Source organism: Bombina bombina, chromosome 7, assembly GCF_027579735.1.
Source record: "Bombina bombina isolate aBomBom1 chromosome 7, aBomBom1.pri, whole genome shotgun sequence".
Classification (NCBI taxonomy): domain Eukaryota; kingdom Metazoa; phylum Chordata; class Amphibia; order Anura; family Bombinatoridae; genus Bombina; species Bombina bombina.
The window spans coordinates 156657971-156673844 of record NC_069505.1 but is presented as its reverse complement, the minus strand read 5'-3'; the positions used below and the strand labels follow the sequence as shown (position 1 = coordinate 156673844).

Here is a 15874-nt window from a genome sequence, read left to right as displayed (position 1 = left end):
CTACAGACTACTGTATTTACATGTAATTATTATGTATTTATGGTGCACATACACACACTAATATATATGTGCCATTTTCAGCTCTACAGGATATATTATATGGATGTTATAAGGCACACATGTAAGTGGTATATACTGAAACCTTTAACATAGGCTCCATGTACAAAACACATTTTATTTTATTGTGACCTACTAGGAACTATATCCAGGTTTACCTTCCTCTCTGCCTCCAGCACACACACATACTATTTCCTGGTAAACCTCAGCCCTCCCCCTCCTTGGGTTTATCCTCACACACATCCAGGCAAATGTAATCTAGGAAACCTGACACCAGTCACTTTACTGTGCAACTCCATAATCTGTCCCTGAGACAAATTTACTTGCTAAACAGCCCCTACAAACACCATTCCTCACCACAAAACAATCTGTTTAAAACAAAAATATTGCAACAATAATTGAATAGATTGTATATAAATGCAGATACTTGTGTGATAAACAGTAAGCTTAGAGGTGTTTCAAATATCATAATAAATATTACATTATTGCTATATAACAGAAATATTTTGTCTATTTTTTTATTTCAAAATATTTGTCTAGTGCAAACAAAAGTGTGCGTATGTGAATGTGTGAAATACCAAAATAGGATAATGCAGTCCATGTGTGTATTTTGCTATTGGATACAGTGATGCTTTTTTTTTTTTTTAAATGTTTAAAAAAAAATATATATTTTTTTTTTAAATGTTTAAAAATTATTTTTTTTTTTTAAATTTAGTGAGTGAACTTGATTTTCCGTTTTGGCAACATTTTCATCTAAAAAAAATTAATAAAAAATTTGCAGAAAATTAATTTCCATTAAAAAAAAAAAGTGACCACAACTTCAGTAACAGAATTTTAAGTCTTACTGTAAATCATGAAATCGCTAAGTGTCTAGTCTGAAAATATCACAAAGCTCACTGTACAGAAAAAGATTTGTCTTTGTGAATTTCTGTTTCTGTAAGAAGAGGCAACAACACTGTTCCAATCACACACATGTGAGTATGAAGTAAACAAGAATGTGATGGCTAAACAATATTTATAGATGTTTCAGTTGTGATCTTAATTTTCTCACGTTTAATATAGATAACTTTTACTGTACAATATATTATATATAGGTCTTAAATATACATAGATATGTCTCTGGCATGTCACTATCCAAAGACTATGCAATAGTGCTGAATATAGATTTAATGAATCTAGACCATATATTCACTTAAAATTCTAAAATTACATCTGTGGCCCTTTTTTGTTCTTTATCAACACCATTTGGCTGTTGAATTCAATGAGGCCTATTTGATCAGGTCCGACAGACCTCGCTGAATGCGCTCTCCGTATTCAGCATTGCACCAGCAGCAGATTCGCGGCCGCCAGCAGGGGTGTCAATAAACCTGATCGTACTCGATCAGGTTGATTTGTGGCGATGTCTGTCCGTCTGCTCAGAGGGTTCTTTAGACCGCTGCTTCATAACTGCTGTTTCTGGCGAGCCTGCAGGCTCACCAGAAACACGGGGCGTCAAGCTCCATACAGAGCTTGATAGATAGGCCCCAATGTGTCCACTTTATTGATATATAAAGCAAAGCTCGTTTGATTAAAGTGAAGGTAAACTTTGGTGAATGAAAACCCATTTTTTTAAAAATACTATTAAAAACAGGGACACTTTCATTCATCAAAGTTTACAAAGCAGCCGTTTTGTTAAAAAAATTACCTTTTTTTCTTTTCACAGCCAGAACAGCTTCCCCCACATAGAGATCCTCTATTCACACGTCAGCAATTACTAATCCTGCTTCCTTCAATCACAGCTTTCCCCCCAGGGTAGTCATTGCCTGAGGCCATGCTGTGACTGGAGGAAGCCGGATTAGTCACTGCTGATGTGTGAATAGAGGATCTCTATGTGGGGGAAGCTGCTCTAGCTGTGAAAAGAAAAAAAGGTAATTTTTTTAACAAAACGGCTGCTTTGTAAACTTTGATGAATGAAAGTGCCCCCCCTATTTTTAAAAAACAGCTTTCATTCACCAAAGTTTACCTTCACTTTAATATAGATTTGATAATCAATGTGAATGTTTTCTTTGCATGTTATAGAAGAATTTCTGATATCTGCTCATATTCAATCCTCTATTTATAATACTTAAATGAACATAAAACCCAATTTTATTTACAAAAATTCAGATAGAGCATGTGATTGTAAACAACTTTCTAATTGAATTCTATGATCTAATTTGTTTTGTTCTCTTGGTATCCTTTGTTAAAAAAGGATACATAGGTAGACCCAGGAGTTGCTGATTGGTTGCTGCACATTTATGCCTCTTGTCATTGGTTTACTAATGTGTTCAGCTAACTACCAGTACTACATTGCTGCTTCTTCAAAAAAAGATATCAAGAGAATGAAGCAAATTAGATAATAGAAGTAAAATGGAAAGTTGTTTAAATTTAAATTCCCTACCTCAATCATTAAATAATTTTTTTGGGTTTCATGTCCCTTTAAATGGTGATATCTTTTGGATTATATGATCACTCCCATGTTAAAAATAGAGTAAAGGGAGCTGATAAGCATGACAGGAGTCAACCTCTATATCATGTTTTTAAGAATGTCATTACTACAAACTTCCAATCGTTAGGTATTGTATTTTAATATTATCTGAATTATTTTCAGCGTATTTGTTTTTATTGCATCATGTAAGTACACACACAATTCTATTTTATTGTAGCTATTTTGTATCCAGTTTGTTTAACAGGTTACCATGACAACCACAAAATACACTGGAACAGATTTCAAAAAAAGTTCAAGAAAAAAATTAAATAATCTATCTTTCATCATGTTCACACAAGTACCTGCACTCTGAATAAATCACTTTTCATATGCTGAATGTTTGTCATGTTTTGGCCAAAATATGGTCCTTTTTCAAGCCAAACACACTGCTTTGAATTACATTACCACTAAAATACTTAAAATCCCACTACAGAAAGTTAAAAATGTTTTTTTTTTCTTTGTGAAACAGGTACTTCAATATCAATCCTCAACAGAGCGGTTGAGGAGGGTGCTCAGTGCCAATAATGAACTATAATATATAGAAACAAAATATGCACCGTAAAGAGCACTCACTTACAAAAGCTATAATGAACAGATAGGAGAAATGACATAAAGTTTCATAGTCAATTAAAAATTAACTTATTACGTTTATTGTTAAAATACCGGATTGTTTGCTCAGGCTCGCATTTAGTATAACTAAATGAATCTTTGGCAATCTACTTGCACAGTATACACAGGTTAAAACATTCAGTTCTTTTAAATTTGTATGTGTGTTTATCTTGAGGTATTTTTTTTTTTTTTTTTAAGTTCACATTGTTTGCATGTAATAGTAGGAATAAGATTTATACGCCTAATAAGGCCTCCTACCTCTCTCCCGTATCCTCCAAGAACCTCCATGGTGCTATTGTGTTCGGGGGGTGAAGGTCTCAGCCTGTGAGACACGTCCGCAGAGCCAGTTTCAGATCTTAAGCACCTGGCCCCTGCTTACTGGTCGGGGTATGCACTCCCCTAGGCCCTTCTTTATGTGAGACTGCAACCTGTGGCGAAAAAATCCACTCTCTTGCGCTTCATATCGCTCACTGCCGGGTCTGCCATGGCGGCATGGTGGCTTAACCGCTCCAAGTGGCTTCTCTCCGGCTGTGGTGTGTCTCCCTGGTTCTTAGCGGCAAACGCGGCCTGTAAGCCATTGTCTCGTCTCCGCTCTCTCACTCCAGGAGCGCAGCTGCGTTGCGTGTTGACGTTACCCACGCATCATTCTCCCTCCAGAAATCTAGCACAAACTTACTTCCTTATTTTGTGGTATTACCTTCAGTATTTTAACATTAAACTTAATAAAAGTAAATTTTAATTGAATATGACACTATTTTTGTCATTTTTTTCTATCTGCTCATTATAGCTTTTTGTAAGTGAGTGCATTTTATGGTGCATCTTTTGTTTCTATATATTATAATTTGCAGACAGCTGCCAGTACCTAAGATGGCGGGCACGAGTTAAATGGGGGGGGGTGTAAATAGCTGTTTCGGAGGGATCAGGGAGGTTTAAAAGGAACAGTCAAGTCCAAAAAAACTTTCATGATTTAAATAGGGAATGTAATTTTAAACAACTTTCGAATTTACTTCTATCACCAATTTTGCTTTGTTCTCTTCGTATTCTTAGTTGAAAGCTAAACCTAGGAGGTTCATATGCTAATTTCTTAAACATTGAAGAGTGCCTCTATTCTGAATGCATTTTGACCACTAGAGTGCATTAGTTCATGTGTTTCCTATAGATAACATTGAGCTCATGCACGTGAAGTTACCCTGGAGCCAGCACTGATTGGCTAAAATGCATGTCTGTCAAAAGAACTAAAATAAGGGGGAAGTTTGCAGAGGCTTAGATACAAGGTAATTACAGAGGTAAAAAGTGTATTTCTATAACAGTGTTGGTTATGCAAAACTGGGAAAAGGGTAATACAGGGATTATCTTTCTTTTTAAACAACAAACATTCTGGTGTTGACTGTCCCTTTAAGGGGGGATCCTACATTGCAGAAAATGTATAAAAAAACAATATTTAATAATAAAAAAAAAAATTCAAAGTACCCGATGGTCAGATCACTCCATGGTCACTATGGACTTAAATTAACCTTCTGCCCCACTCACACAATTTTTGTGGAGACTGGATGATACCCTTTTGAAAAATCCCTAAATGAACACACACATTTCTAGGTCCCTTACTGAGTATTTCTCCCTCAACAAGTGTACGCAGCCTACCCCTGCATTTATTCGGGACGCACATAAGGCGGTTCCTCAGAGGAGAATTTTTCAAGCACAAGGCGATACAAAAAAAGATCATATCAGGCAGAATTTAAGTCCCTTTATACATCTTTACAAGACGCAGAACTTACACACAGAAGAGAACCCAAGAGCGAAAAGATCGCTCAACATGTACACAAAGCCAGGCAAAACTTTTACACATTTTTCTTCAAAAGGGAGCTCAGAGGAAGGCACTTTTCTTAAAAAAAGCTTTATTTTGCAGAGGACAATAAAGCAGGCACATTACTAGCTAAGGCAGTGAAACAGAGATCGTACAACCTGTTTGTCAGCAGATTGTCACCAGGGGGAAACAACACTGTACATGATAGTAATAGCATTGCAGAAACCTTCCGCTTCTACTATGAGAATCTATATAACTTACTACCTACTACATACCCAGAGGCCCTGCTTGATATTGACTCATACATTGCTAAAGCTAACCTACCTACATTAACCCTGAGGAGATAGGCAACTTAGAAGACCCAATTATCATTCAGGACATACTGGCAGCTATCAATGTTCTACCATCACAAAAAGCCCAGGCCTAGATGGGTTTTACAACTCATATTATAAACACTACAAATCTATCCTGGCTCCACACCTGGTAAAATTGTACCAATCAATAGATAATCGCAACAATTTTTCAGTAGATATGCTTAAGGCCCACATCACATTGTTACCTAAACAGGACAAATCACCTTTGGAACCAGGCAACTATCGTCCTATTAAAATAAAATTTTGCCACAGCTAATCCACACGGATCAAGCAGGCTTTGTCCCGCATAGAAAGGCCAGAGATAACACAATCTGAGTGCTACATTTGATTGATTATGCCAAGTCAAATAACTTAGAAACAGTCCTTGTCTCCACTGATGCTGAGAAAGCATTTGACATCGTCAATTGGCGATTTTTATTCTCACCACTGAAAGGGTTTGGCATAGGCGCAAAAATGATACATAGAATTTTTAGTTTATATAGTAACCTCACGGCACAGATAAAAGTGAATGGCATTCTATCAAATTCCTCCCACATAAATAACGGTACGAGACAGGGTTGTGCCTTTTCCCCAATCCTTTTCATCCTAGCCATGGAACTCCTAGCATCTCATATCAGGCAGAATGCAGACATTAAGGGCATACAAATAGGCTCCAAAGAAATTAAGATTAGTTTATATGCAGATGATATCTTACTTACCTTAACATCACCGTAAAACCTCTTTAGCCCATCTAGCCAAAGAATTTCATCTTTTTGGCAAATTGTCACACTTCCTTATTAATGATCAAACGTTCCTATAAATCTTAACGCCTCATTTATACAACATCTACAATCCACTCTAAATAGTTTTATCTGGGGAACAAAAATACGTAGGAGTAGCAAGGACCACGCTGTACCATCCAAGGGACAGAGGGGGTCTGGGAGTGCCTCAGATAAATAAATATTATCAAGCAATTATACTACAGAGAGTGCTGGATTGGCACACGAGACGTAAGGATAAGGCATGGATAGACTCTAATATACTCAGATCACCTGCAATGGGACCACTATGCCGGCTCCCAACCAGGGTAAACTAGATTTTCTATGCTATATCACCATATCTTTACTGTGTGGGACAAAATTATCCAAAACAATAAAAGAATATACACTCCTAGATCACCACTGTCACCTATATTTCATAATGCTGAACTTATTGGGGGTCTTGATTCTATCTCCAATAACTTAACAAATAACGAAGTTTGATTCTCTACCCCTATACTTGACTTCATCCACCAGGGAAAACTTAGAACAAGAAAGGGCTTTTTCACACCATGGTTTGAAATATGCCCAATTGCACCACCTACTATCAACATCCCCTTGTAAATCAGACTTCATAAGAGAGATGACCCCATTCAAACGTTTATGTAGATAGGACACTATTTCAAGGGGCACATTAGCTCTAGCTAGGAAAACATTGGAAGACAATCTGTACATTACACTATCCAGCTACACACAGAGATGGGAAAATGAGTTAGGCCTACACATAACACCCCAAAATGGCGGCTCCTGTTCAATAATACATGTAAATCCTCAGCATCACCATATATCTTAGAATTAAATGACAAGATACTATCGCGATGGTATCTAACACCCACACGTCTCAAGATGATCTACCCAAACTCTTCACCCAAGTGCTGAAGAAATTGCAGGGAAATAGGCAACATGAGATATATGGTGGTCATGCCCGCTAATAAAAGATTTTTGGAACAAACTGCCTTCTGCACTCTCCTAGGCGACACATTTTCCTTTACACCGCTAATTGCACTATTTAAAGACCGGCCTAGGAAAGGGTTGCAAGATTTGATTAGCTCTCCTCCAAGCAGTATTAAACAGTGAGGCTCACTGATTGCTAGGCAATGGAGATCGCCTAATGCCCCTAGCTTATCTGAGTGGAAAGCAAAAATGAAAGAGCTCATGACCCTTGAAGAGTACACATACCTTAGGAAAAATAAATTACTTATTTTCCAAGGCATCAAGTTTTACTGGGAAATACTACAAACACAAATAAGGCAAGACCTTATCCCCATTCCGCAATTCTCACTCTTTCCTTCACTGCTTTACTCTCTTTTTCAAGTCTGATTCCCACTTCACTGCAATTTCTTTTCATCTTCTATATTTTCTTTTTCTTCTTCTTTATTTGCGAATGTATCAATAACTGAACTTATTTTGAGTGAATGACTATCGTCACAGATTATATTCAACTACAACAACGCCCAATGTGCGTACCCCTCTAAACTGAATATTAACAGACATTATTACAATATAGCCTGTTACACAGACTGTAGGGAGCTGAGGAGTTACCTATGACATATATTCTAGAACTAATTGATTGTCTTAATTGTATATGTGCCAAGCTTTGGTTCATATGCTTTGTGTATTCATTGTTCTGTGTTTAAAAAAGTTTTTAATAAAGACCAATAAATAACAAATAAATAAACAAAATCCTTAAATCTAAAATGATCACAATAATTGGTGAAACGGTTGCATGAAATATATAAAAATCGGCCTAGATTAATACCTGCATAAATATATATATACAGGTGGCCCTCGGTTTACAACGGTTCAATTTGCACCGTTTCAGAATAACAACCTTTTTTTCAGTCATGTGACTGCTATTGAAAAGCATTGAGAAGCAGTGCATTGATTAAAAAAGCCAGTAGGTGGAGCTGTTCGCTTGTGTTGCAGCAAAGATATGCAAGCCAAGCAAGCTGAAATTAATCAGTTTAACCAGACCTGAGCTATCGAACAGCTTGCAAAGGAAAAATATCTTCCTGTCTATAAATCAGTCCAGATTGCAATGCATAGAAATAACTGTTTGCAGAAAAATGCAAGTAAAGTCTGTGTTGTGTGATTATTTTATTAGGTTTATAATGCTGTTTAGCAAATGTTTTTGTTCATTTAACTTAGTTTAATTATATATTCTGTGTTGTGCGATTATTTTATTAGGTTTATAATGCTGTTTAGCATTTAAAGTCTTCATTTCAAAGCTTTAAAAATAATGTATTAGGTGTTACTTATGACAATTTTGAGAGGGGCCTGGAACCTAACTCCCTCACTTCCCATTGACTTACATTATAAATTGGGTTTCAATTTACAATGGTTTCGATTTACAACCATTCCTTCTGGAACTTAACCCCGGCGTAAACTGAGGGCTACCTGTATAGGTTTGACAGGCAAATAATACAAAAAACAAGGCTCTATTTCTTTTTAAATGGAGTGATAGCAGAAATGCTACAAATTATCCAGTATTTTGTACAAGATCTTTTCTGAAAGTCCCAGAAGTAAAAGGGGTTAAAGAGAAATTAGAACACAACTAATTTTTATCATACACTGAAAAAAACACTATTTTAACATGTGTTATACATCTATTATAGAGCTACTAGATTTGGGATTTCAAGGAGAAATGCCAAAAAAAGCACAGGCTGTTAAAAAGAGATCTGTTTATAAAAGACTGTAGCTGCTCTATTATTGGCAAAAATAAATGCATAGCTAAATAATATTCTTGTTGCGCTGTCAGGGCTTAAAGGGGCAGTCTACTCTAAAATTTGTATTCTTTAAAAAAGATAAATAATCCCTTTATTACCCATTCCCCAGTTTTGCATAACCAGCATAGTTATATTAAAGGGACTGTCAAGGAAAAAAAAACTTTCATGATTTAAATAGGAAATGTAATTTTAAACAACTTTCCAATTTACTTTTATCATTAATTTTGTTTTGTTCTCTTGGTATTATTGGTTGAAAGCTAATTCTAGGAGGTTCATATGCTAATTTCTTAGACCTTGAAGACTTTCTCTAATCTGAATGCAATTTGACCACTAGTGGACATTAGTTCATGTGTTTCATATACATAACATTGAGCTCATGCACATGAAGTTAACCTGGAGTGAGTAATGATTGGCTAAAATGCAAGTCTGTCAATATAAATGAAATAAGGGGGCAATTTGCAGAGGCTTAGATACAAGATAATCACAGAGGTAAAAAATATATTTCTATAACAGTGCTGGTTATGGAAAACCGGGGAATGGGTAATAAAGGGATTATCTTTCTTTTTAAACAACAAAAATTCTGGTGTTGACTGTCCCTTTAATACACTTTTTCCTCTTTGATTACCTTGTATCTAAGATTCTGTAGACTGCCCACTTATCTCAGTTATTTTGACAGACTTGCATTTTAGCTAATCAGTGAGGACTCATAAATAACTCCAAGGAAGTGAGCAGAATGTTATCTATATGACACACCTGAATTAGCACTGTCTAACTGTGAAAAACTGTCAAGAGGCTGCCTTCAACGGCTTATAAATAAGATTATGGGCCTACCTAGGTTAGGCATTTAACAAATAATACCAAGAGAACAAAGCAAATTTGATGATAAAAGTAAATTGGAAAGTTGTTTTAAATTGCATGCCCTATCTGAATCATGAAACATTAATTTTGACGTTACTGTCTATTTAGGTTTAACACCTCTAGTCACAGATGTGTGCAATAAATTCAACCAACATCATCTTAAACTATTTAGAAAAAACAGTGTTTAAATGTGTTCCAAAGTCTCTCTTACAATCCTGTATGATTAGACTTAGATAGCTGTGGTCTTACCTGGATCTGTCCTAGTTTAAATGGACATTGTACTATTTTATTACAGTATTATATTTTATACAAATTCCTCTTTTACTGTGTATGTAACACCGGGAAAAGGGTTAAATAAGCCATTGGAATTGTGTTCTTGTGCTATTCTAGATCAGGATACAGCTGGTAATATGGGCATATTTTGGCCTAGATCAACTAGGGGGGCAGCAAATTTTGTAGGGAAGTTCTATGATGTAGTTTCATTCCTACATTCCCTAAATGATGTATTAAAGGGACACTGAACCCAATTTTTTCTTTTGTGATTCAGATAGTGCATGCAATTTTAAACAACTTTCTAATTTACTCCTATTAACAATTTTTCTTCGTTCTCTTGCTTTCTTTATTTGAAAAAGTAGGCATCTAAGCTATTTTTGGTTCAGAACCATGGAAAGTACTTGTTTATTGGTAGGTGAATTTACCCACCAATCAGCAAGAACAACACAGGTTGTTCACCAAAAATGGGCCGGCACCTAAAGTTACATTCTTGCATTTCAAATAAAGATACAAAGAGAATGAAAGTAATTTGATAATAGGAGTAAATTAGAAAGTTGCTTACAATTGCATGCTCTATCTGAATCACGATAAAAAAAAAATTGGGTTCAGTGTCCCTTTAATTTCTCTGAGTGGGAGGGTGTGCATGCCTCTTCCGTATATCCTTTGCCTCTGCTGTTTCGAAATATGTGAGGCAAATTTACAAATTGTATTAGGGGGTTGGGAGTTCAACAGCGGCAGATTTTGCAGTTCCTCAAGCAGCACCAAAACTAAATGTGCTATTGACTGGTAAGTGAATGAGAAGCAGACACACGAGCATATGGACAGTAACTGGAGTATACACATCTGCAGTAAATTTGGGGTTGTTCCAAGATTGCAAATTTAAGTATGTTCAGCCCTTTTGAAAGAGTTAAAACATAATAAAATAAGTGCATTTGTGTATTAATAAAATGTTCTGATTAAATAGAAGGTTTTATTTTAACATGTTCCTTTGAAAGGGGACTGTAATGTAAAAACTGTTTGCTCTAAAGTGTCATTTGATATCTCTGCTCTTAACCCATACACAGGTGTTAAATACATTAGGTAAAGTTTCCTGAGCAGGAAGTGGCCAGTCATCCATTTTGGAGCTGCTATACAGGTAGCCACCAATCAAATGCTGTGTCTTGCTGGTCCCAAGAAGGACTTTAGCTGTGTGTTGAACCCTAGAGCAGTGTTTATCAACTCCAGTCCTCAGGACTCTTTACAGGCCAGAGTTTCATTATATCTTAACTAGAGCACATGTGAAATAATCACCTGAAGGGTGAGAGCAGGTTAGTAACCATGGTTACTGATCAGCTGATTATTTCACCTGTGCTCTATATATATATATAATGAAAACCTGGCTTGTTAAGGGTCCTGGGGACTGGAGTTGAGAAACACTAACCTAGAGCATATAGTTATGCATTAGAATGTCCCATTTAAATGGATATGAAACCCAATGTTATTGTCTTGATTTAGATAGAGCATACAATTTAAAACAACTTTACAATTTACTTATTTTATCTCATTTGTTCAGTTCTCTTGGAATCCTTTGTTGAAAGCATACCTATGTAAGCTCAGGAGCAGCAGTGCACTACTGGGATCTAGCTGCTGATTGGTAAATATGCCTTTTGTCATTGACACCCCTGATGTGCTCCCATTTTGGCATTTTCAACAAAAGATAAGAGAATAAGGCTACTTTTATAGTACACGTCCCTTTAAGTAGAGCCTTGAATTTTAGAAGAGAAGGGGTGGAGCTAAAGTAGCAAATCCGGAATTGCACTGATTTGTGCTGGATTCACAGCAAAGCTGGATTAAAACATTTCTACAAATTTGAAACAGAAAATATATTTAAACTATAAAACTGGTTTAAAGGGCCATTATAGTGAAAACATGACGTTCTAATTTGTCAGAGCATGTCATTTTAGCACTAGTGACCCTGCAAGTCTATGTGTTTAACCCTCACAAAGGGGTTAAACACTAAAAAGTGCCACTCCAGAGTCATAGAAAACTACTGGTCCAAAGCAGAGATGGCCTGTGAGCCAATCAGCAGTAACAAATGTGTAGTTGGGCTGTGCAACTAACGCTGCTGATTGGCTCACAGGTCTTGTTGCACATGGAAGCTCTATTCACAAAGAGATGAATTGCAGGTGATTTGAAATCTTTTGTTAACTATGCATTATGAAGGGCCAAACCCAGTGAGTATCTCCTGTAAGAAGAGCTGAATTAGCCCTGCACAATGCATAGTTAATGCCGCATATCACCTGCAATTCTCCTATTTTAGGTGAATCGTACACAGCATTAACTATGCATTGTGCAGGGCTAACTCAGCTCTTCTTGCAGGAGATACTCACTGGGGTTGGCCTAGGGTTGCCACTTCGGCCATGTTTTCCTGGATACTTCTGAGTTATACATGCTGCAGGGTGTGCAGAGAGCAACATAGCGCTGTTCAGTGTCACTATTTGTGTGCTGTCCAGGTTTTAAATTCATGTTCCTACCTGCACACCCTGCAACATGTATAACTCATAAGTGTCCAGGAATACATGGCTGAGGTGGCAACCCTAGTTTGGCCCTTCATAATGCGTAGGGCTGCCCCCTCGGCCATGTTTTCCTGGACAGCTATGAGTTACACATGCTGCAGGGTATGCAGGGACAAACATTAAAACTGCTGTCCAAGGTCACTATTTGTGTGCTGTCCAAAGGTGCAATTCATGTTCCCCTCTGCACACCCTGCAAAATGTGTAACTCATAATTGTCCAGGAAAACATGACTAAGGTGGCAACCCTAATAATGCATTGTTAATGGAAGGAATTGAAATGTTTCAATTTACATATTAATGAAGACAATTAATTCCTTGTGTACATTTCTAGTGCTGATCTTAAATGTATATGAAACCCACAATTTTTCTTTCATGATTCAGATAGAGAATGCCATTTTAAACAACTTTCTAATTTACTTCTATTATCTAATCTGTTTCATTCTCTTGGAATCATTTGTTGAAGGAGCAGCAATGCACTACTGTTTTCTAACTGAACACTTCGGTGAGCCAATCACAATCGATTATATATATATATATATATATATATATATATATATATATATATGCAGCCACCAATCAACAGCTAGAACCTAGGTTCTCTGCTGCTCCCGAGCTTGCCTAGATAAACCTTTCAGCAAATGATAACAAGAGAAGGAAAAAAAATTAAATAATAGAAGTAAATTGGAAAGTTGTTTAAAATTGTATTTTCTATCTGAATCATGACAGAAAAATTTTGGGTTTCATGTCCTTTAATGCAAATTATAATTAAAGAGCAGCAGCAGATGTTCTACTAGAACTAAGAAGCAATAAACTGCTTTCAGAGCAAGATGTTTATTATGTATGTATACCAACCAGAAATGCTACCTTTGATTAAAAAAATAAATCTGCCATTGCTGTAAACAGTTGCAGGGTTGCAAACTGAAGTCCAGTAAATACATTTAACTCCCAGTAAACAGATGGTACTTTACCTGGAAACACCAGAATCAATGTCCTTGTTTTGGAGAGGCCACAGCTTACAAACCCTCAGTGCAGTCTCCTTTGCAAGAGCAACCTACAGTATAGCAGCTGACACAGAGGAAGAGAGCTTTAGTGGGTGAAAGGTCCTGGCAGCTTCTGCAGAACATGCTGTTTGTTTACTATCACGTAACCTGTGGCAAATAGTGTGTAGCGCTATCAAAGTGCAAGGTGTAAGTTGTCATTTAAACCGTCAACTCCTCTTTTTAAATGCATAGCATATTTATTTTATATCAGTTAAAGGAACATGAAATCCATTTTTTCCCCATGATTTAGAAAGAGCATGCAATGTTAAACAACTTTCCAATATACTTATATTATCTCATTTGCTTTTTCCCCCATGATATCCTTTGTTGAAAAGCATATCTAAATATGATCAGTGGCTGTACATAGATGTCTTGGGTGATTGGCTCACCCTTTTGCATAGCTATTTCTTCAACAAATCATATCTAAAGAATCAAGCAAATTGGGTAATAAAAGTAATTTGAAATGTTGTTTAAAATTGTATTCTCTATCTGAATCATGAAAGAAATTGTTTGACTGTCATGTCCCTTTAAGAATGAGAATAACCTATTAATTAATAACCTATTAATTTCTTTCACTGTATGTTTGACCCCTGCAAATTGGTACAATACCTAGTTAAAGTTTTAAAGATTTAATTCAAGGTACCCCATAATAGGATGAGAGCAACTGAAATCTTTTTGGCTGTTCACCAGTGGAATTCATTGTCTGGAATGCAGACATATAACTCTACAATGTTTTACACAGTGATTGCTTGATTAATGCAGTAGCCAATCTCTGTCTGTCACTAACTAGTTACAGCAAAGGAGATATTGCAAATTGTGCTCGGAAAATTTAATTTTAAATGGCTTTAAATGTAACTTGCATACAGATATTTTGCCTATTATGAGCTAGATTACAAGTGGAGCGCTAATATATCGCGCACCTGTAAACTGGCAAATTTTCCCATTTACGAGTGTGCGAAAAATAACCAGCCATTACAAGTGACTGGTTATTGCTACCGCAAGTTTAAGGTAGCAATTAACGCTCTGAAAATGAACCAGCGGTCAATTCAGAATGACCACCAGTTTCCCCCAAAATAAAGAATATTCTATTTAAAATGCTTTGCCCACATAAAAACTGGTTTCAGATACACCTATTTTTTTACAATAATGGGTTTCTAGCCAGTTTTGGACCATATAAACTAATTCCTCCTTATTGTAATCTTATTTGATAAATTCCTTTCTATTGCGTTTCACACATTTTTGTCTAAAGGCGCTGTTTTTCATTATATCCTGAAGGGAGCAGGCCTATATTCTCTGCCAAGGCTGCAAACCAAAGGCCATTTGAGCAAGTCACATTTTCCCATTCAGTGATGCCAAAAAAAGCAGCCAACACAGGAAAATCTCTAGATGACGATTTTCCACAAAGAAAAACTTGTCACTTTCTGCACTTTAGCTTTTCATAAGTGTTACATAAGAAGCAGTAAAATGAACGACAAAAAGGGGATAGGGTTCACTTCACTTACTGTTGACTTCTTAGTATTGTAAAAAAAAAGTAAAATAAAAATATGTGGTTGTCTAGGACAGAGATTATGCAGATCTGGGCTGAATTTAGCGATCTGGAGTCTTGCATGTCTTGGGGTGAAGATTAGCTGGTGCTACATTTTATTGTCAAAAAGAGGACACGATGAGTAAAGATATGCAATGGTAAAAAGATCCTAAACCTGACAATAATTTGTAGAAAGATTGGGAACTTTTTGAATATGTTGGGAAATAAATGCAAATAAACGTTCCTTACATATGATAACATTTGTCTACCCCCCCTTCCTATGTCTAGTCCTCCTCTTGTAGATGAAAATACTAATGACGGCAATGACATTATCATCAAAAAAAGCTGCACTTTGTATTAAAAAAGCAACATAACTGGGAAAGGAAAATGAAGAGTCATATAGGGCTCGATTTATCAAGCGATGGCAGACAGGGGAGGTTGAAATTCTCCACCTAAGAGGTAAAGAAGAGGTTAGGGAAGCAGCGGTCTGATGATAAATACGGACTGCAGGTTCTCTTGTGAGGCAGGCGAAGCCTTTGATAAATCGACCCCTAGGTGGAGACAAACAAGGATGTAAATGAAAAAAAGGTGTGGTAAGCAAATGAGGAGACTGGGTGAAGAGAAAGGGATTTTAAAAATCTGAAGTGATCCTTAAAGGGACGTGAAACCCCAATTTTGTTTTTCATGAGCCAGGTAGAGAATGCAATTTTAAACAACTTTCTAATTTACTTCTATCTATTTTTTCATTATC

The 15874-nt window shown here is 36.4% G+C and overlaps 1 protein-coding gene across 2 annotated transcripts in view; it reads right to left on the bottom strand.

Annotated features, from left to right (window-relative positions):
• Positions 1–13659, bottom strand: part of BBOX1 (gamma-butyrobetaine hydroxylase 1) — a 268381-nt gene extending 254722 nt beyond the window's left edge. The window contains exon 1 of one of the 2 annotated variants that reach the window (XM_053720388.1): positions 13527–13659. The gene's annotated coding sequence lies outside the window, so the exon portion shown is untranslated. Of the gene's footprint in view, positions 1–215; positions 235–13526 lie in introns of those variants that run through there. The other variant, XM_053720389.1, reaches the window with a different exon arrangement.
• Positions 13660–15874: the final 2215 nt, after the last annotated feature.